The sequence below is a fragment of the Stomoxys calcitrans genome, chromosome 1 (assembly GCF_963082655.1).
Source record: "Stomoxys calcitrans chromosome 1, idStoCalc2.1, whole genome shotgun sequence".
In the NCBI taxonomy this organism is placed as follows: domain Eukaryota; kingdom Metazoa; phylum Arthropoda; class Insecta; order Diptera; family Muscidae; genus Stomoxys; species Stomoxys calcitrans.
In genome coordinates, this window is record NC_081552.1 from 153,577,887 (window position 1) to 153,600,233 (window position 22,347).

Genomic DNA, 22,347 nt, shown 5'->3' on the forward strand with positions numbered 1-22,347 from the left:
CAGTGGACTGCCCAACCACCAGAACTGTAGGCGACATGCCTGCAATTTCCCAATTCAATACTAAGCCCGAAAGCAAAATGTCAAATATGCTGCTGACCAATAGCCAATAAAATATCAAACTAAGGCTTAAGAAAAATTAATTAAAATCCCAATTGCTTTGCAGTTCCTTTGCAGTTGACTTTTCACACCCACCTAACATTGCTGCGGCTGATATCATACATGGTCTGCTCGTGTTTCCTCCACTACCACGGAAGGTGGCGAAGGAAACAATTGCTTTGGTATGCAGTGACCTCATTTTTTCTCTCACGCTTATCCCACTATGGAATGATGTCCTTCGATGTGTACACTTATGTATGTGCTCTCCGTCCATCGTGGATGCAAGAGATGTGGCCGATATCTACTTGGATCACACTCAATACTCGTACATTCAGTGTCACCATGTCACCGAGAAATTAATAAAGTTCTTGAAATATACTACGTGCCCTTCATACAAATGGAACTTTTTATGGCGCACCATATGCCATGGTGTGGCGTTCCAAATTTGTAACGAGTAACGTAGAGCTATTGCTAGATGAATGGATGCATGACTCGGGATCGGTATTTGTGACCAGCACATATGTCGAAGTGTGTAGAGGAGCGTAACTAGTGTTATCAGCAGCACAACTAATGCATGCTGCCGCTAGTGCCAGGTAATAAAAATCACAATTTTATTGCATTCCCATTATCTATGCTACCAAAAAAGTTTGTTTTCTTGTCGGAATCGTAAAGAAAATATTTTACTATTTGAGGTTATTTGTTGCCATGAACTGTGGGCAATTCAGTGCAATCGTCTTAAATAGCCTTACGGAAATTTTATGTTCCACGCTGCTGCAGGTTGTATGTTTTCAATGTTTAGTGAAAAAAAAAAGAATTTTATTTTTCTAGCGATTTTAATAGCCACCAAAATAGTAAGATCACAATTCTCACAAAAGTAAGTGGACAAGACAGAATCCATGATTCCAAGGCCGAACGAAGTAAATTTCTTCGATTCGGTCTTGTGGGCTTTTTATACACTCTACCATAGGATGGGGGCAAACTAATTTCGTCATTATGTTTGTAACACCTCGAAATATGCTTCTTAGACTCCATAAAGTATATATATTCTTGATCGTCATGTCTTTTAAAGTCGTTTTCGTCATGTCCGTCCGTCTGTCCGTCCGTCCGTCTATCTGTCGAAAGCACGCTAAATTTCGAAGGAGTAAAGCTAGTCGCTTACAATTTTGCACAAATACTTTTTATTAGTGTAGGTCGGTTGGGATTATAAATAGGCCAAATCGGTCCATGTTTTGATATAGCTGCCATTTAACCGATATTGGGTTTTGAATTCTTGAGCCTCTAGAGGGCGCAAATCTCGCCCGGTTTGACTGAAATTTTGCACGTAGTGTTTTGGTATCACTTTCCACTACTGTACTGAGTATGGCGCAAATCGTTTCATAATCTACTATAGCTGACATATAAACCGATCTTGGATCTTGACTTCTTGAGCCAATAGAGCGCGCAATTCTCATCCGACTTGACTGAAATTTTGCATGAGGTGTTTTGTTTTGACTTCCAATAACTGTGTTAAGTATGGCGCAAATCGGTATATAACCTGATATAGCTGCAATATAAACCGATCTTGGGTCTTGACTTCTTGAGCCTCTAGAGGGCGCAATTCTCATCCGATATGGCAGAAATTTTGTACAACGACTTCTCTCATGACTTTCAACATGAGAGGTCTAAATCGATCAATAGCTTGATACAGCCCCATATAAATCTCTCTCCCGATTTTGCTTCTTGAGCCCCTACAAGGCACAAGTCTTATCCGAATGAACTGAAATATTACTCAATGTATTCAGCATTTATTTATGATCCAAATCGGACTATAACTTGATGTAGCTCCAATAGCATAACAGTTCTTATTCAATATTCTTTGTTTGCCTTAAAAGAGATACCGTGCATAGAACTCGACAAATACGATCCATGGTGGAGGGTATATAAGATTCGGCCCGGCCGAACTTAGCACGCTTTTACTTGTTTAAATTTGTGGAACATTTGCCGATAAAAGGTGGGCGATGAAAAGTCTACATACGAACCAAATTTAGTCGTCTGGCAAAAAGCTTCATATTATAGACCAACAACCAAAATATAAATTATTTAAATCTAGAATCGATAAATAAAAAAAAGTTATAAACTAAACTGTAATGGTACAAGATTAGATACTTGGCAAAAATTAAGGTCGTATTTAGACTTCTGCCGCCCACTGCATATTGAACGAAGAATTTTAGTTTTGATTACCCCAAAAATTGCTGCTACACATAAGACCACAGACATTATCAGAGTGTTGTAGATCGTAATATGTGGTTGTCGAGAGGTAGGTTTGTTCTAAACATACCAATATACAGAAGAAGTGTTACCAATTCAAACATCACGGGATGGACATGAGCACCACACTGATTGGAACTATGAGTTCCGATTCGTGTGGAGTTCATTGTCATCATGAGAAGCTCAGTTAAGAGTTAGCGGCAGCGTCCACAGGTTGCGGTTAGTAGGATGCTTTGTAGACGCAATTGCAGTCGCGGACAATCAGCGATATCGAGTGGAGAAATCCAATTAGATGCCGAGCGGCACTGGCTCTTGCTTAAATACCGAGTGCCTATATACTCGATATAACAAGCCGTGTTATTGGCGCCTTTAAATAACCAATGGCCATAACGTTCCGGCAGCGATTAATTTCTTGAACGGGCCAAATCGGACTGTTTAGAATGATTTCCCGATTCAGGATGTTGAGCCCGTAAAGGCCGTATTTATATTCCAATTTCGCTGAAATTTGGAACAGTGAGTTGTATTAATCACCCCGATGTTCTAATCGAAAATGCTCCAGATCAGATCATATCTGAATGTAGACCGATCCAGGGGTTTAAACCCACAAAAGCCACATTAATTACCAGTTTACGCTGAAATTTGGAACAGTGAGTTTCACTATATCTCCCGCTATCCGAATTCAGTATGGTTCACATCAGACCGTATGAAAATACAGCTTTTTGGTTTAGGGTCTCAAGCCCATAACAGGCGCATTTCGCTGCATTTTCTAACAGTCACTTAATGTCGTTTGCGGTCCAGATATGTCTAGATAGACTTAGGCTCTTTATGCTATAAAATACGGATTTATTGCCCAAGGTTGGTGAAACTATGACTTGCATAAGGCTTTTCAGCATCCGAATCAAGTATAATCCAGCACATATTTGGACAAAACCATGGTAGAACAGTAGAGTTATAATAAAATAAAATGATGGATATATCCATGGTGGTGTGTATCTAAAGCTAGGCCGAACTTACGTTTAAACTGGTTTAGTCCTTCCCTTCCTCTCTAAAATGGCGAATTGGACAGCCACTATGTGGGCGAAATGAAGTGCAGAACATGATTTTGTAACCATTCTTATTTAACACTTGCTTTATTTGACTGCTGAGTCTTTGTTGGTATGTCCATGATCTACAACCGAAATCATTGCGTGTCCAAGGGTCCAAAGCAGATTCCAATAAATTTTCTCATGAACTTTGACTCCAGGCTCGATGAAAACGGTTAAAGAGTAGTCACAGCTGCCCATACCATCATTTAAGATGGAAAATATACGCCAGACCAACTGACTTACTTGAAAACTCAATTAAAACAAAAGCACTACAGTTATTGTTTTAATTCTTTTTTATTTGAGAGTTAAATATCCCTTTTTTCATGCAATCTTAAAAATGTCATCGGTTAAATGGCAACCCCCATTGCGCATAACCTGATTAAATCGATTTTTGAGATTCGTGTCAGAGGCCTCCACAAGACCATCCATCTACTTCTGATTTCAAGATGCACTAACAACCATAGAGTATTTCAAGAACTGAACTCTTCGTCTAAAAATTCAACATTTTAAAAGGTAGTTTTTTAAGAGCTATAGGAAAGTTTAAAAAAACTCATACAATTCAGAAAAATGCATGAAATCTTTGTTTGAATCGATAGTACGTTCCATAAAATTTTACGTTTGAAGATTATTTCATGCAAATGTTGACTGTGACTGCTACTCACATGATCCATTGGCTTAGTCCAATTTTGGCATACTCTTCTCAACATCTCGACCGGTATCTAACGAATAAATGCTTCAATATTGTTTTCCAACGCGTCAATTGTAGCGGTCTTGTCTTTATAGATATGAGCTTTATCTGATAATTTAGGTTAAAGTTAACACTTTGGCAGTCAAAAAATGTGAAAAAAGCGTATATTTTTAATTTTTTGGTCAAAAAAGTATTTTCATTCTTTATTGAAAAAAGTTGCTTAACTACCTAATTTGTTTCCCTTTTTGTGAAGAGGACATATTGCAGATGGATTTTAAGTGAAACTTGAACAAGATATGTCAGCTTAGACGGGTGCTATATGTACATCAAAATAGATAATTTTTTAGTTAAAAACAAGTTAGAGCGTGTTAAGTTCGGCCGGGCCAAATCTTATATTCCCTCCACCATGGATTTACTTTACTTTAATTGGCTATGACAGAATATTTCTTCCACTAGCCGAACGTAGAATAGCGTTCCAAGCACCTCGATCTTCTGCGCTCATTCTAAAATCTCTGACACCAAGTTTCGAGGTGTCTCCCACAACTTGATCTTTCCAACGGGCTTTTGGTCTTCCCGGTTTGCGTGTACCACCGTGTTTGCCTTCAAAAGACTTCTTTGCTGGAGCTTCTTCATCCATTCTGACAACATGACCTAGCCAACGCAGCCGTTGTATTTTGATGCGTGTAACTATGCTATCGTCGTCATACAGCTCATACAGCTCGTGGTTCATACGTCGCCTATATTCTCCGTTAACGCAAACTGGTCCATATATTTTACGAAGAATCTTTCTCTCAAATACTCCAAGCACTGCCTCATCTGCTTTCACAAGTAACCATGCTTCAGAACCATATAACAGCACGGGTAGTATCAGTGTCTTGTAAAGTGTAGTCTTCGTCTGTCGAGAGATGGCCTTGTTTCTAAACTGCTTACTTAGTCCAAAGTAGCATCTGCTTGCCAGTATTATTCTTCGCTTTATCTCAAAACTGGTGTCATTCGTTTCGGTTACGGCGGTGCCGAGGTAGATAAAGTTACTGACTATCTCAAATTTGTGGTTCCCAACTTTCTCCATGTTCTTTATCTGCTCGGTTGTACAAGGCTTTTTGGGAGTGGAGACCCAATGATACTCGAGATGACAAGGCGAGTTATTGACGCCTTCAAATAACCAATGGTCAACATCAGCGTCTGTTCCCAGGTTAGGGGCGGCTGGCGGCGAGCGTCGGATCTTGGAGCAAGCGGCTCGCCACAACGAGGGATACATGCAATCCCACAAACCCATGTGGTTGGGGCGCTGGGCCAGTAACCCGCCCCCGGAAAACATAGAACTACTTTGAAAAACAAAGGAATAGTAACAAGTAAAAGCGTGCTAAGTTCGGCCGGGCCGAATCTTATATACCCTCCACCATCGATCGCATTTGTCGAGTTCTTTTCCCGGCATCTCTTCTTAGGCAAAAAAGGATATAAGAAAAGAGTTGCTCTGCTATTAAAACGATATCAAGATATGGACCGGTTCGGACCACAATTAAATTATAAGTTGGAGACCTGTGTAAAATTTCAGCCAATTCGTATAAGAATTGCGCCCATTGGGGCTCACGAAGTAAAATAGAGAGAACGATTTATATGTGATCTGTATCGGGCTATAGACCGATTCAGACCATAATAAACACATTTGTTGATGGTCATGAGAGGATCCGTCGTACAAAATTTCAGGCATATCGGATAATAATTACGACCTCTAGGGGTCAAGAAGTCAAGATCCCAGATCGGTTTATATGGCAGCTATATCAGGTTATGAACCGATTTGAACCTTATTTGACACAGTTGTTAAAAGTAAAAATAAAATACGTCATGCAAAATTTCAGCCAAATCGGATAGGAATTGCGCCCTCTAGAAGCTCAAGAAGTCAAGACCCAAGATCGGTTTATATGGCAGCTATATCAGGTTATGGGCCGATTTCAACCATACTTGGCACAGTTGTTGGGTATCATAACAAAACACGTCGTGCGAAATTCCATTCCATTCGGATAAGAATTGCGCCCTCTAGAGGCTCAAGAAGTCAAGACCCAAGATCTGTTTATATGGCAGCTATATCAGGTTATGAACCGATTTGAACCATACTTCGCACAGTTGTTGGATATAATAACAAAACACGTCGTGCAAAATTTCATTTCAATCGGATAAGAATTGCGCACTCTAGAGGCTCAAGAAGTCAAGACCCAAGATCGGTTTATATGGCAGCTATATCAGGTTATGGGCCGATTTGAACCATACTTGGCACAGTTGTTGAATATCATAACAAAACACGTCGTGCAAAATTTCATTCTGATCGGATACGAATTGCGCACGCTAGAGGCTCAAGAAGTCAAGACCCAAGATCGGTTTATATGGCAGCTATATCAAAACATGGACCGATATGGCCCATTTACAATACCAACCGACCTACACTAATAAGAAGTATTTGTGCAAAATTTCAAGCGGCTAGCTTTACTCCTTCGGAAGTTAGCGTGCTTTCGACAGACAGACGGACGGACGGACGGACGGACGGACGGACGGACGGACGGACGGACGGACGGACGGACGGACGGACAGACGGACGGACATGGCTAGATCGACATAAAATGTCACGACGATCAAGAACATATATACTTTATGGGGTCTCAGACGAATATTTCGAGTAGTTACAAACAGAATGACGAAATTAGTATACCCCCCATCTTATGGTGGAGGGTATAAAAATGGAAAACCTCCCCGAGTTCTCAAACTTCAAAGCCCAGATGTCCCATTAGGTTCCAATTTTTTAGCTCCATATGTTCCCCAAACCCGAGGTAAAAATTGTTTGCACAATTTTTTAAATTTGATTTTTCGTTTTTATAAAATTGCAATTTTTTCACTATTTTTTGAGTAGATGTCAGAGAAATGAATATCTAAAATGAATGATGTATAAAAAGAAAAACAAGTAAAAGCGTGCTAAGTTCGGCCGGGCCGAATCTTATGTACCCTCCACCATCGATCGCATTTGTCGAGTTCTTTTCCCGGCATCTCTTCTTAGGCAAAAAAGGATATAAGAAAAGAGTTGCTCTGCTATTAAAACGATATCAAGATATGGACCGGTTCGGACCACAATTAAATTATAAGTTGGAGACCTGTGTAAAATTTCAGCCAATTCGTATAAGAATTGCGCCCATTGGGGCTCACGAAGTAAAATAGAGAGAACGATTTATATGTGATCTGTTTCGGGCTATAGACCGATTCAGACCATAATAAACACATTTGTTGATGGTCATGAGAGGATCCGTCGTACAAAATTTCAGGCATATCGGATAATAATTACGACCTCTAGGGGTCAAGAAGTCAAGATCCCAGATCGGTTTATATGGCAGCTATATCAGGTTATGAACCGATTTGAACCTTATTTGACACAGTTGTTAAAAGTAAAAATAAAATACGTCATGCAAAATTTCAGCCAAATCGGATAGGAATTGCGCCCTCTAGAAGCTCAAGAAGTCAAGACCCAAGATCGGTTTATATGGCAGCTATATCAGGTTATGGGCCGATTTCAACCATACTTGGCACAGTTGTTGGGTATCATAACAAAACACGTCGTGCGAAATTCCATTCCATTCGGATAAGAATTGCGCCCTCTAGAGGCTCAAGAAGTCAAGACCCAAGATCTGTTTATATGGCAGCTATATCAGGTTATGAACCGATTTGAACCATACTTCGCACAGTTGTTGGATATAATAACAAAACACGTCGTGCAAAATTTCATTTCAATCGGATAAGAATTGCGCACTCTAGAGGCTTAAGAAGTCAAGACCCAAGATCGGTTTATATGGCAGCTATATCAGGTTATGAACCGATTTGAACCATACTTGGCACAGTTGTTGAATATCATAACAAAACACGTCGTGCAAAATTTCATTCTGATCGGATACGAATTGCGCACGCTAGAGGCTCAAGAAGTCAAGACCCAAGATCGGTTTATATGGCAGCTATATCAAAACATGGACCGATATGGCCCATTTACAATACCAACCGATCTACACTAATAAGAAGTATTTGTGCAAAATTTCAAGCGGCTAGCTTTACTCCTTCGGAAGTTAGCGTGCTTTCGACAGACAGACGGACGGACGGACGGACGGACGGACGGACGGACGGACAGACGGACGGACATGGCTAGATCGACATAAAATGTCACGACGATCAAGAATATATATACTTTATGGGGTCTCAGACGAATATTTCGAGTAGTTACAAACAGAATGACGAAATTAGTATACCCCCCATCTTATGGTGGAGGGTATAAAAATAATAATAATTTAAGACCCTGCCAAACAGCCCCGGACAACCTAGGACCTTGGTATTTTTCACGCGATCTCCCTAACAACTCAGCTTTAACCATTCCAAATTTTAAAGAGATGTCTCTACCCATACTCAGACGGCATATTTATTACTAGTTTTTTTTTTTTTATACCCACCACCATAGGATGGGGGTATACCAATCTAGTCATTCCGTCTGTAACACCTCGAAATATTCGCCTAAGACCCCATTAAGTACAATATATATATTCTTGGTAGTCGCCGCGTTCTGGGTCGATCTAGCCATGTCAGTCCGTCGAAATCAAAATAGCGGTCGAACGCGTAAAGCTAGCCGCTTGAAATTTTGCACAGATACTAAGTATTGATGTGGATTATTGGAGATTGCAAATGGGCCACAACGGTTCAGATTTAGATATAGCTCCCATATAAACCGATCTCCCGATATGACTTCTTGAGCCCTTGGAAGTCACAATTTTTGTCCAATTTGGCTGACATTTTATACTTAGTGTTTTGTTATGACTTCCAACAACTGTATTAAGTACGGTCCGAATCGGTCTATAACCTAATATAGCTCCCATATTAACCGATCTCCCAATTTGACAACTTGAGCCCCTGGAAGACTCAATTTTGGTCCGATCTAGCTAAAATTTTAAACATTGAGTTCTGTTATGACTTCCAACAACTGTGCCAAGTAAGGTCCAAATCGGTTTTTAGCCTGGCATAGCTCCCATATAAGCCTGTCTCTCGATTATTCATTTTCGGTTTAATTTTTGCTGGTTTGACAGAAGTTTGGAATGTATTGTAGAATAAAACTATAGCCTTCAACCAAATTTATTATAAATTTTAGCAGATACCATGGTGGTGGGTTTCCAAAATTCGGGCCGGCCGAACTTAGCACCCTTTTAGTTTTTTTCGATTTTATCCCATTGTGCGTTGTTGCAGTTTTTTTTTTCGGACCACTAACATGTCGTTAAGCAACTCTACTAGTATCATTATAAAAATGTATGTTACGATAACCAGTGAATCAAACGTTCAGAATTTGGCCAGTAGTCTGTACGAAAGTCGAAAAAATCATCCGTGTCCGTATCCGCAGTCTGTCCGAATTCTTAAAGAAAAATATATGGGGTGGTTGACACGACTTCGGAACAAAATGTTGGAGGGAAATCGGATGTTTTTGTCGATGTTTCTGACAAAATGCTTTCAGATATCTGAACCAAAATTATGGAAAATTAGTTAACACTTCTGACCGAATTCTGATGTTGAGTCCTAATAAATATGGATGTGTTTTTCGCCTTGTCTTATCGATTTCTGACTGATTTTGGAATAAAATCTTGTTGAATACGGGTGTATTTTCCGACTTGTCCTATCGAATTGTGGAATAATTCTTTTAGAATTCGAAAGTATTCAAATTGCAAATTAGCTCTTATATATTCAATTAAGATCTCCTTTTTATATCCGAGCCCGAACGGTGCGCCGACACTTCTTTGGAGAGAAGTTTTTACCTAACAAGAATTAGCAGGGAATAAACATGACTGAATATATTTATACCCATCACCGAAGGATGCGGGTATATTCATTTTGTCATTCCGTTTGCAACAGATCGAAATATCCATTTCCGACCCTATAAAGTATATATATTCTTGATCAGCGTAAAAATCTAAGACAATCTAGACATGTCCGTCCGTCTGTCTGTTGAAATCACGTTACAGTCTTTAAAAATAGAGATATTGAGCTGAAACTTTGCACAGATTCTTTTTTTTTGTCCATAAGCAGGTTAAGTCCGAAGATGTGCTATATCGGACTATATATTCATATAGCTCCCATATAGACCGATCCGCCGATTTAGGGTCTTAGGCCCATGAAAGTCACATTTATTATCCGATTTTGCTGGAATTTGGGACAGTGAGTTTTCTTAGGCCCATCAACATCTTCCTTCAATTTGGCCCTGATCGGTTTAGATTTGGATATAGCTGCCATATAGACCGATCTCTCGATTTAAGGTTTTGGGCCTATAACATCCGCATTTATTGTCCGATGTCGCCAAAATTTAGGACAGTCAGTTAAGTGAAGCCCCTCGACATACTTCTGCAATATGGCACAGATCGGTCCAGATTTGGATATAGCTGTCATATAGACCGATCTCTCGGTTTTAGGTTTTGGGGCCATAAAAGCCACATTTATTTTCCGACTTTGCTGAAATTTGGGACAGTGAGTTATGTTAGGCCTCCCGACATACTTCTTCAATTTGATCCAGATCGGTCCAGATTTGGATATAGCTCGATTTAAGGTTTTGGCGCCATAAAAGGCGAATTTATTGTCCGATTTCGACGAAATTTGGGACAGTGAGCTGTGTTAGGCTTTTCGGCATCCGTGTCGTATATGGTTCGGTTTATTTTTAGATATAGCTACAAAAAAGACCAATGTTTTGTTATACTCAATAGAACAATGACTTGTACTCATTAGTATTTGGTCCAAATCGGAACATATGTTGATATAACTGCTATGGGACAAAAGGTATGCAACTTTTACCGGATTTTGATGAAAGGTGGTATACATATATACCCGCGGTAATGGGTACCCAAAGTTCGGCCCGGCCTAACTTAATGTTTTTATTTTACTTGTTTTTTATTTTCTCGTCAGGATTTGCACTCAGTCACTCAGCTCCATAGAAGAACATGCTAACCTCTGATTCAGTGAACCAAACTTCAGAATTCGGTCAGAAGTCTGTACTAAAGTCGGAAAATTGATTCGCATTTAGATCCGAAGTCGGTCTGAAATTTTAACGAAAAATAAATGAAGTGGTTGACGCGACTTTGGAACGAAATGTCGGAGGGAAATCTGATATTTCTGTCGATATTTCTGACAGAACTCTAAACCAAAATTATGGGAAATTCGAGTTGTCGTTCTGACCGAATTCTGATGTTGAGTCTTAATGAATACGAATGTGTTTTCGACTTGTCTTATCGATTTCTGACCGAAAGTAAATTAGAATTCCTTAAGAGTTTGACGTGGTTAAGGGGCAAAACGAAATAAAACGCAAACAATTAACAAATTTATGAATATTTTAAATTTTGCTTCCTGACACGTCACTTATATTTTTTCGAATGAATCAAATTTTTCTGTACAATGAAAAGAAAATGACAATCCAATGCCTACTCAATTTAACATATTTTTTAAAACTCAAAAGTGTTATATAAACTAAATAAATAATTAAAACGATTGAGAATAATAAATGTGGATACACCACAGTACCCCCTCCCTAGTGAAAACGAAATTTATACTCCAGGACCAAATGATACTTTCTTTCCGGATCGTAATTTCATTGTTGACGTTCCTTGTGAATTGCTTGAAGTATCCGGAACTTGAATTGATTCTGATTCATTTAAGAGATAGGCGGGTTTGAGCCGGTCGATGGATATAACCTTTTCATCCTGGCCTCGTCTAATTTTGAATATCTTACTATTCCGCGAAATTGCTTGAAATGGGTAGGGAGGTTGTAGAGGTTTTCGAACTGCATCATTTCTTACAAAAACATGTGAGCATTTCAGTAGATCCATGGGTACAAAAATTGTATGCTTCCCATGTCTTATTCCAGGAGTTGGTCTTATATTTTGCATATTATTATGAAATTCATCGATCCAATTGTCTGAATATTTGGAGTTGACGTTATCAAATATCTCACCAGGAAGTCTTTGGTTGGTACCAAAAACCATTTCAGCAGAAGAATAACCAACATCTTGAATAATTGCCGAGTGCAAACCCATCATAACTACAGGAAGAATTTCTACCCAATTCTGCGACTTGTATGACTTGATAGCTGCCTTCATTGTTCTATGCCATCTTTCAATTTGGCCATTGCTTTGCGGATGGTAAGGTGTTGTATGGGTAACATTTACTCCTAAAAACCGCGAAAATTCTCGAAAAATAGCAGATTCAAATTGTCTTCCCAGATCGGTTGTAATAGATGACGGAACTCCATATCGGGAAACCCAGCCTGACAGAAATGCTGAAGCAACGGTTGTTGCTGTTATGTCTGTCAACGGTATAGCCTCGGGTAAAATCTGTCAATACAAGTGAGAACATACCTGAAATTTTGACATAGAGGTAGCGGACCAACCAAATCGATGCTGTTTTTAAAACGTTCCGTTGGTAACTCAAAATTTCCAAGAGGACTCTTGACGTGGCGATTAACCTTTGCCTTTTGACAAGATATGCAACATTTGGTCCAAACATGCAGGTCCTTAGATATTGATGGCCAAACAAAACGAGTTTTAATGATGCTTGTTGTTGCTCGGATGCCTGGATGAGATATTCCATGTAGTGATTCAAAAAGAGGCTTGCGAAAATGTTTGGTTATATATGGTCGTATTGCTTTTGTTGACACATCACAATAAACTTCAACATTTGAGCCAGGGCAACCATTTTTTAAGACAAGAGATGTGTTAACTTTTAATAATTGTTGTAATTCTATGTCGGACTCTTGCGAACGAGCCAAATCGTTGTAATCCAGAGGTTATGGTAATGATACTGCATCCAATCGAGATAATGCGTCTGCAATGTGTTATCTTTTCCGGAAATATGTCTTATATCGACAGTATGCTGCCCTATGTAATCAAGGTGTCGCAGTTGCCGTGGGGATGCCTTCTCCGGTTTCTGTTTAAATGCATATAAAGGGTGATTTTTTTGAGGTTAGGATTTTCATGCATTAGTATTTGACAGATCACGTGGGATTTCAGACATGGTGTCAAAGAGAAAGATGCTCAGTATGCTTTGACATTTCATCATGAATAGACTTACTAACGAGCAACGCTTGCAAATCATTGAATTTTATTACCAAAATCAGTGTTCGGTTCGAAATGTGTTCATTCACCGTAACGTTGCGTCCAACAGCATCTTTGAAAAAATACGGTCCAATGATTCCACCAGCGTACAAACCACACCAAACAGTGCATTTTTCGGGATGCATGGGCAGTTCTTGAACGGCTTCTGGTTGCTCTTCACTCCAAATGCGGCAATTTTGCTTATTTACGTAGCCATTCAACCAGAAATGAGCCTCATCGCTGAACAAAATTTGTCAAAATTTGAACACATTTCGAACCGAACACTGATTTTGGTAATAAAATTCAATGATTTGCAAGCGTTGCTCGTTAGTAAGTCTATTCATGATGAAATGTCAAAGCATACTGAGCATCTTTCTCTTTGACACCATGTCTGAAATCCCACGTGATCTGTCAAATACTAATGCATGAAAATCCTAACCTCAAAAAAATCACCCTTTATTAGGGGTTAGTGGTCTGTACAAATAAAGAACTCTCTTCCTTCCAAAAAATATTGGAAGTATTTCAGTGCTGAGTATGCTGCGAGAAGTTCTCTGTCATATTCACTATATTTCATTTGAGACGAGCTCAATTTCTTTGAGAAAAATGCTATGGGTTTCCACTCACCGCTAATAAATTGTTGTAAAACTCCACCCATTCCTGTATCCGATGCATCAATCCACAAAGATGTCGGAGCATTGAGTTTTGGATAAACAAGTAGAGCTGCATCAGCTAATGAGTTCTTGCATTCCTTGAAAGCTTCAAGTAAGTCCTCTGTCCATTGGATCTTTGCGTTCGTTCCCTTTTTATTTCCAGAACAGATAGCATGAAGTTTTGACTGTTGATGTGCTGCATTAGGAATAAATCGTCTATAAAAATGTATCATTCCTAAAAACCTTCGCAGCTCTTTTTCAGTTTCTGGCAACTTGTAGCCTTTGATTGCTTCTACGCGGGATGACAGAGGTTTGATACCATCTGAATTGACTAAATATCCTAAAAATTCGACTTCTGCAACTCCGAGCACCGACTTGGAATAATTAATAGCAACACCAAACTCTCGAAATCTTGAAAATAATTTCCTGAGATGTTCCAAGTGCTCCTCTTTGTTGTTTGACGCAATGAGGATATCATCTATATAGGCGTAACAGAAATCGAAACCTTCTATGACCTCGTGTATGAAACGCTGAAAAGACTGAACTGCATTACAAAGTCCAAGGCTCATTCGAGGAAACTCAAATAACCCAAATGGAGTTATAATTGCAGTCTTAGCAATGTCAGATTCTTCAACTGGTATTTGATGATATGCTTTAACAAGGTCCACTTTACTAAATATTTGCTTGCCGCTCAACATGTGTCCAAAATCGTGTATGTGAGGAACAGGATAGCGGTCGGGAGTGGTAGCAGCATTTAAACGGCGGTAGTCGCCACATGGACGCCACTCTCCATTTGACTTCGGGACTAAATGCAACGGACTTGCCCAGGAACTTTTCGAAGGACGACATATACCTTGTTGCAGCATCAAATCAAACTCACGCTTTACAATTTTGAGCTTCTCAGGGGACAATCTTCGTGCTTTTGCATGAACCGGTGGACCTTCTGTGTGGATAACATGCTTCACAGAATGCCTTGCTGGTGAAATACGATTGTCACTTTGCGTCAGTTCAGGAAATTGTAGAAAAAGCTTACAAAATTCTGAGTTTTTTGAAATTGATTTTACAGAATTTAAAGATCCAGAAAATAACGTTGCTTTACTTTCTGACCTGGACCCATTATCTATCAGACGATTGTTCTTAACATCAACCAATAACCCAAAATGGCTAAGAAAATCAGCGCCAATTATTGGTCTGTTAACACTGGCAACGCCAATTATTGGTCTGTTACCTGGCAATTCCAGGTAAATTTTCGGTTGAGGCCAAGGCTTAAGGTAAGAGTTTTTATACCAAATGTTTTAATAGGGGACTCATTAGCTGCTATTAATTTAAGACTTGATGGGTTTTGGCGTTTTTCAGTTGAGGTAGCCGGAAACACAGATACATCAGCACCAGTATCGATGAAAAACTCATATTTTAGGTTTGTATCACGAACAAAAAGGCGACATATCTGTTGGCAGTCCTCATCCGTCACCGATGATGAGGAGCCTTTTAGTTTTCCGGAGAAAAATTTGGCACAAATGAGCAGGGCTGGACACATTTGTTAGCACGATCACCAAACTTATAATGATACCAACAAAAAGGTTTATCACGTGACTTACTCTGTGACCTGCCTCTTGATTTTGAACGGCTTCTTGATTGATTTGCGAGTGCCTCGATTTTCTCGATTATTTCTTCAATTTTGGCTTTTAAATCCTGAATTTGTGTCGACTCAGTCGGTTTTCTTGAGGATATAGCACTAACATCCCATGATTCTGCGGTATCAGAAATCTTATCGGCCATAGCCGCCAAATTGCTTAAAGATTCATTGCTTACCGATAAAATTATTGCTTGAGTTTGCTTCGGAAGTCGTTGCATCCAGAGAGATTTTAAAAGTTCATCCGAAACCTCACCAGAGTCTAAACAGATCATATATATATATATATATATATGTATATATATATATATATTACGTATATTCCCGAGGTGGTGGGTATCCAAAGTTCGGCCCGGCCGAACTTAACGCCTTTTTACTTGTTATGCTTGCTTTTTTGAATAATTCTGTTGAAGGCCACCGTAGTTCCCAAGTGAACCAAATTTCGGATGTCAGACATTTCTGTACAAATTCTGAAGTCTTCCGACTAGATCTTACCGATATCGTTGCGAATTCAGTTTGATTTTCTGAAGAATTTTTTTCCGACAGTTCTGAAAGAATTCTGAATACCTGATCGTCTTGTAAATTTCTATACCCTCCACCACAAGATGGGGGGTATACTAATTTCGTCATTATGTTTGTAACTACTCGAAATATTCATCTGAGACCCCATAAAGTATATATTCTTGATCGTCGTGACATTTTATGTCGATCTAGCCATGTCCGTCCGTCTGTCTGTCGAAAGCAAAAATTTTGCATGACGTACTTTATTATTACTTTCAACAACTGTGCCAAATAAGGTTCAAATCGGTTCATAACCTGATATAGCTGATATGGTGGTGCGATTTAATCGAAATTTTGTGTGCTCATATAGTACCCTAAAAATAAAAATTTCGGATGGGGTACCTACGGATGGGGTACGCACCACCCTAAAACCTACCAAACATATACTTACACCAATCACGACAATATGGGACTCAAATGAAAGGTAATTAAGAGGACAAATTTACGATAATAGCAATATGGGGCTCAAATGAAAGGTCTTTGGGAGTAAATCACGAATTTTATATCAATATTCGTGGAAAGTGTCTACGGGGCCACGCCACCCCCACAACACCACCCAAATAATAAGTTTTTTCTGACTATTGCAATATGAGGCTCAAATAAGAGGGTTTTTAAAGTGGAACACGAATCCGATATATATTTTCAATTCCAACTCACTGCCGCCCAACCCCCAAAATACCCCCAAGCAGGTCATGTTTGCCGACTTTGGAAATATGGGGCTCAAATTAAAGGTATGTGGGAGTAGTGATTTCAACATTTGGGACCAATTGTCTAGGGGACGTCCCACCAGCATAACAACCCCCAATAGGACGTATTTGCTCACCAAGACAATTTGGGTCTTAAAGAGAGTGGAACTAAATATTTATAGTTTTAAGGGCCAATACCCCAAACCGGACATATTTGCTGACTATATTTTCCGTGCTTAGTGTTTGGGGGACCACCCCAATCCCCAAAACACCTCTAAATCCGGCTTATTTACCGACCATGTCAATGTGGAGCTCAAATTAAAGGTATTAGGGGTAGAGCCAGAGTTGATACCCACTTCCGGGACCAATTTTCTGGGGGTCTGCCCCTTTCCAAAAATACCCCACAAACAGCAATTTTTTACTGAAGATCGCAAAATGGGGCTCAAATAAAGGTATTTGGGAGTAGAATACGAATTTGATATCCAAATTCATGACCATGTATTTAGGGCAACACCTCCCAAAGGGTAACAATTTTTCGACAATGGGAATTTTTGCAGGGCCAAGTGCCTGGGGGATCGCCTTACCCCCGAAAACACCCCTAAATCAGATATCATGAGAATATCGGACTGAAATAAAGTATTTTAGGAATGGAGTACACCTTACATCCAAACTGAAATTCGTAGACCAATAAAGATCATATGGGAACCAGATAAAGGCACTATTTGCGTAGCATGGTATTTCGCTAAAAGCTCTTTTTCGAAATTAAATATTCCAAGGAAAATTTTGTTCCAGCGCAGCGGAGCGGGCCCCGGTCAGCTAGTATGCATATAAAAAGCAAATGTCCTTCAGCAACAAAGAGTAGGTTGATCAATTTCAAAACTTAATTCTCCTGACCACGTTGCTGGGAGGACATTTGTATGCGAGCAATTTACGGCCAGTCATGTGCCCCACTTTATACACCAAAAAATGGTGGGCTTTGCAATGCAGGTCTGATGAAATATTATAATGCCATAAATCCCAAGATGAGGACATGCGTCATTTGGCGCGCATTTATCATAAGTACTCAACATCACTGTCAACGCAGCCAGTTCTTCCAACTGAAGTGCCATAACCCTCATTGTAAACAACAGGCGAAGTCATAAAAAAAGTAACCTAACAATCCATGCGCCAACAGCGGGAACTCGAAAAAACCGACATATTTTTTGTTGCACACAAATATTTTGAAGCAATAAAAACACCCCCAAGCGGAAACCAATAAAACAAAAACAAATCCCCGACCAGTCTACAGCCACCAACTCATGTCCGTCAATCCACAAAAAGCGCGTCAAACACATAACAATTTTATGGGCGCATATAGGAGCATCATCCCCTCCCGCGAACATAACTTCCGAACTATAAACACTTTTGCCAACAGAAACGCCACCAGCTACAACGGAATAATCCAAAGTCCAAGCGCCAAATGAATTGCATACATCCAGCAAATGGTGCGGGATTAACTGGGCATTACTATTTTTTTTGAAGAACAGCGGCTTTCGTTTGGCGTTGGAGTGCGCCACATTGGTCTCAGTTGTTGTCATCAGTAGTGGCGGTGCCGGGATGTTGTTGTGACATGTTACTCGTAAAATATCCCAAAACAGTTTCGTTTGCATCCTCAACATGATTAATTGCTCTGAAAAGTGATGACACGAGTATGCCAATGGGGTGGAAACGCAGTAACTCTTGGCAGTGAGAGAAATCTACAGCAAAATATTACCAACGCTGCCATCCTTAAATTCAGCGTATCAATTGCTGACAATGGCAAAAAAGGCAAAGCCATCAATCTGGTCCAATTCTTATTATTAGACGTGTTCAAATGGAAATGTCTTAACGAGAACCCTTAAACTTGCAATACTGAACAATTTTCTTACGAACATTCCATTCAATCGCAGGCTTCTCTGATATCAATAATACAGGCCCTTCTATTTATTGCAGAGCCAAAGGACAGCCGCAGAGCGATACCACTTTGAGCACGTCGTACATATTCGACACGGTGGACTCGGACCACCAATTTAACATTGCAGAAAAACTCAGAAAAAAAGTGGCCAATCAAGAAACAAGTGCAAAAGAATTGGGTCCTCTAGAGGCTTAAGAAGTATGATAGGAAGATCGAATTATATCGGAATCATGTCAGGTTATGAACCGATATAGATCATACTTGGCGTAGTCGTTGCGAGACAAAACAGAACACATAATTTCAACCAAAACGGATAATAATTGCTCCCTCGGGGGCTCAAGAAGTCAATATCCCAGATCGGTTTATATGGGCTGATTTGAACCATACTTGGCATAGTTCTTGGAAATCATAGCAAAATTTCAGCCAAATGGGATAAGAATTGCGCCCAACCTAAACTTATAGGAAGTGTTTGTGCACAATTTCAAGCGCCTAGCATTACTCCTTCGAAAATTCGCGTGCTTTCGCCAGGCAGATGGACGGACGAACATGGCTAGATCGACTTAAAATGTCATGACAATCAAGAATAAATATAATTTATGGAGTCTTCAACGAATATTTCGAGGTGCTACGAGTGGAGTGACGAAGTTAGTATTACCCCGTTCTGTGGCGGAAGGTATAACAATAAATGTCTGATAGGAATTCATTGAAGATTACTAATAGGGCGTATATAGATGAATGCAGATCCCGTAAAAGCAGATATGGTGAAATGAGTTCCTCATTCAAGGTATTGGGCCCTTATATGTATTACACACGTCTCAAGGAATATGATAAAATTATCAGAGCGACAAAACATTCCTTCTGGAAGCTATTCTGCAAATAGGTCGAGAGCGTTAATGACGCCGCTAAGATGAAAAAGTTTCTCTCAAAATCTCATGGCCAAACTGAAATGTTAGTAAACGACATGGGAGAGGGAGTAGAGCAAACTGAGGACATGTAGAGGCTTTTGATGAGTACGCAGTCTTATAATTTCGGAAATTATGGTGAAGGAAACCTTGAGGAACTTCCAACCATTTGAGTCACCCGGACCTGATGGAATATTACATTCGTTACTAGAGATGGAGGTGGGCTATCTCGCGCTGCATCTTGACGCTATTTTCACCAATTTGCCTAGAACTTGCATATACTCCGAAAGCCTCGAAGCAAGCAAGGTTGATATTTATACCCAAGCCCTGAAACGCAACTCAGGCTATACCAATGGCCTTCAGACCTATAAGCCTTTCCTCAAAACCGTGGAACCTGTAACGGATATCATGATAGGGAGTTGGACATGCTCAAATACAAACAACTTGCTTATGCCAAATGAAGGATGGCGGGGACTGCCTTACACGAGTTTATATATAAACCAGTAAGAAAAGGCAAAAGTCGGGCGGGGCCGACTATATAATACCCTACACCACCGAGTCTGCGTGCTACTTTTAATGCATGGAACCTATGTTGAAATATAGTCAGATTTTAATTAGGCTTACATATTGGTATATTGAATAGAACCTTGTAAGATTTTCTTACGACAGGATCTAAATTGTGGCCACCAGAGCCTTCAAGGCAATATCATATGAAATATATATACGGGAGCTACATATATCTAAATCTGGACGGACTTGGATAAAATTTAACACACGAACTAAAACGTCAAATAAAACACCTCACACTTAATTTTATGAAGATCAGACAAAAATTGTGGCTCCTACAGCATTAAAAGACCATATCGGATAAAAGATATATATAGGAGGCATATCTAAATCCGAACCGATTTTAATGAAATTTTGTAAAGATCGGAGTTAAATTGTAACTTCAATAGCCTTCAAAGGCCATATCGGATGGAAGATATATATGGGAGCTATATCTAAATCTGAACCGATTTTTTTGAAATTCTGCACAAAAAACACATATCGTGTAAAGATCGGGTTAAAATTGTGGCTTCTATAACCTAAATAGCCCATATCGGATGAAAGATATAAATTATGGAGGGGACTTATAACAATTTTAGGGAAAGGGGAGGGTCCGCCCCCACCCGATATCTAAAAATTATATAGCCTATGTTTCCCTCCAGACAAACGTACACAATCTATGAAAATTTTAAGAAAATCGGTTCAGCCAAGTATCGTATAACTATACAATACTTGGGTCTAATGACGTTTTTGAGGGGTGGCGTGACCCCCTATACTTCGATCTGATTTTGTATGCCAGATTCGAAATCGAATCCCGAATACCTTTCATTTGAGCTCCATATTGAAATGAATGTCCAATATGTGTGTTTTGGGGGAGTTTTGGGGTTGGGCCGGCGCGATGGGTACTTAGACTAAAATTCGAATACCATATTCGTATTCTACTCTCCAATACCTTCGGTCCACTCTTATTTTTGGGTAAAAATTTTATGGTAAGGGGGAGGGTCCGCCCCCCTCCCGATATCAAAAATAACAAGTAAAAGCGTGCTAAGTTCGGCCGGGCCGAATCTTATATACCCTCCACCATGGGTCGCATTTGTCGAGTTCTTTTCCCGGCATCTCTTCTTAGGCAAAAAAAAAAAAAAGATATAAGAAAAGATTTGTTCTGCTATTGGAGCGATATCAAGATATGGTCCAGTTTGGACCACAATTAAATTACATGTTCGAGACCTGTGTAAAATGTCAGCCAATTCGAATAAGAATTGCGCCACTTGTGGGCTCAAGAAGTAAAATAGAGAGATCGATTTATATGGGAGCTGTATCGGGCTATAGACCGATTCAGATCATAATAAACAGGTATGTTTATGGTCATGAGAGAATCCGTCGTACAAAATTTCAGGCAAATCGGATAATAATTGCGACATCTAGAGGCTCAAGAAGTCAAGACCCAAGATCGGTTTATATGGCAGCTATATCAGGTTATGAACCGACTTGTACTTTATTTGACATAGTTGTTGAAAGTAACAATAAAAAACGTCTTGCGAAATTACAGCCAAATCGGAGAGAAATTGCGCCCTCTAGAAGCTCAAGAAGTCAAGTCCCCAGATCTCTTTATATGACAGCTATATCAGGTTATGAACCGATTTGAACCATATTTGGCACAGTTGTTGGATATCATAACAAAATACTACGTGCCAAAATTCATTTAAATTGGATAATAATTCCGCCTCTAGAGGTTTAAGAAGTCAAGACCCAAGATCGGATTATATGACAGCTATATAAGGTTATGGACCGATTTGAACCATACTTGGCACAGTTGTTGGATATCATAACAAAACACGTCGTGCAAAATTTCATTCCAATCGGATAAGAATTGCGCACTCTAGAGGCTCAAGAAGTCAAGACCCAAGATTGGTTTATATGGCAGCTATATCAGGTTATGAACCGATTTGAACCATACTTGGCACAGTTGTTGGATATCATAACAAAACACGTCGTGCAAAACTTCATCCCAATCGGATAAGAATTGCGCACTCTAGAGGCTCAAGAAGTCAAGACCCAAGATCGGTTTATATGGCAGCTATATCAAAACATGGACCGATATGGCCCATTTACAATACCAACCGACCTACACTAATAAGAAGTATTTGTGCAAAATTTCAAGCGGCTAGCTTTACTCCTTCGGA

At 39.6% G+C, this 22,347-nt stretch overlaps 1 long non-coding RNA gene across 1 annotated transcript; it reads right to left on the reverse strand.

Moving 5' to 3' along the window:
* Window positions 1-3,749: 3,749 nt before the first annotated feature.
* Window positions 3,750-4,449, reverse strand: LOC131994342 (uncharacterized). Its single transcript, XR_009396643.1, has 3 exons — window positions 4,345-4,449; window positions 4,091-4,249; window positions 3,750-3,918 (listed from the first exon to the last, which is right to left on the reverse strand). It is a non-coding gene; the product is annotated as an uncharacterized LOC131994342 (long non-coding RNA).
* Between the last annotated feature and the right edge of the window lie 17,898 nt (window positions 4,450-22,347).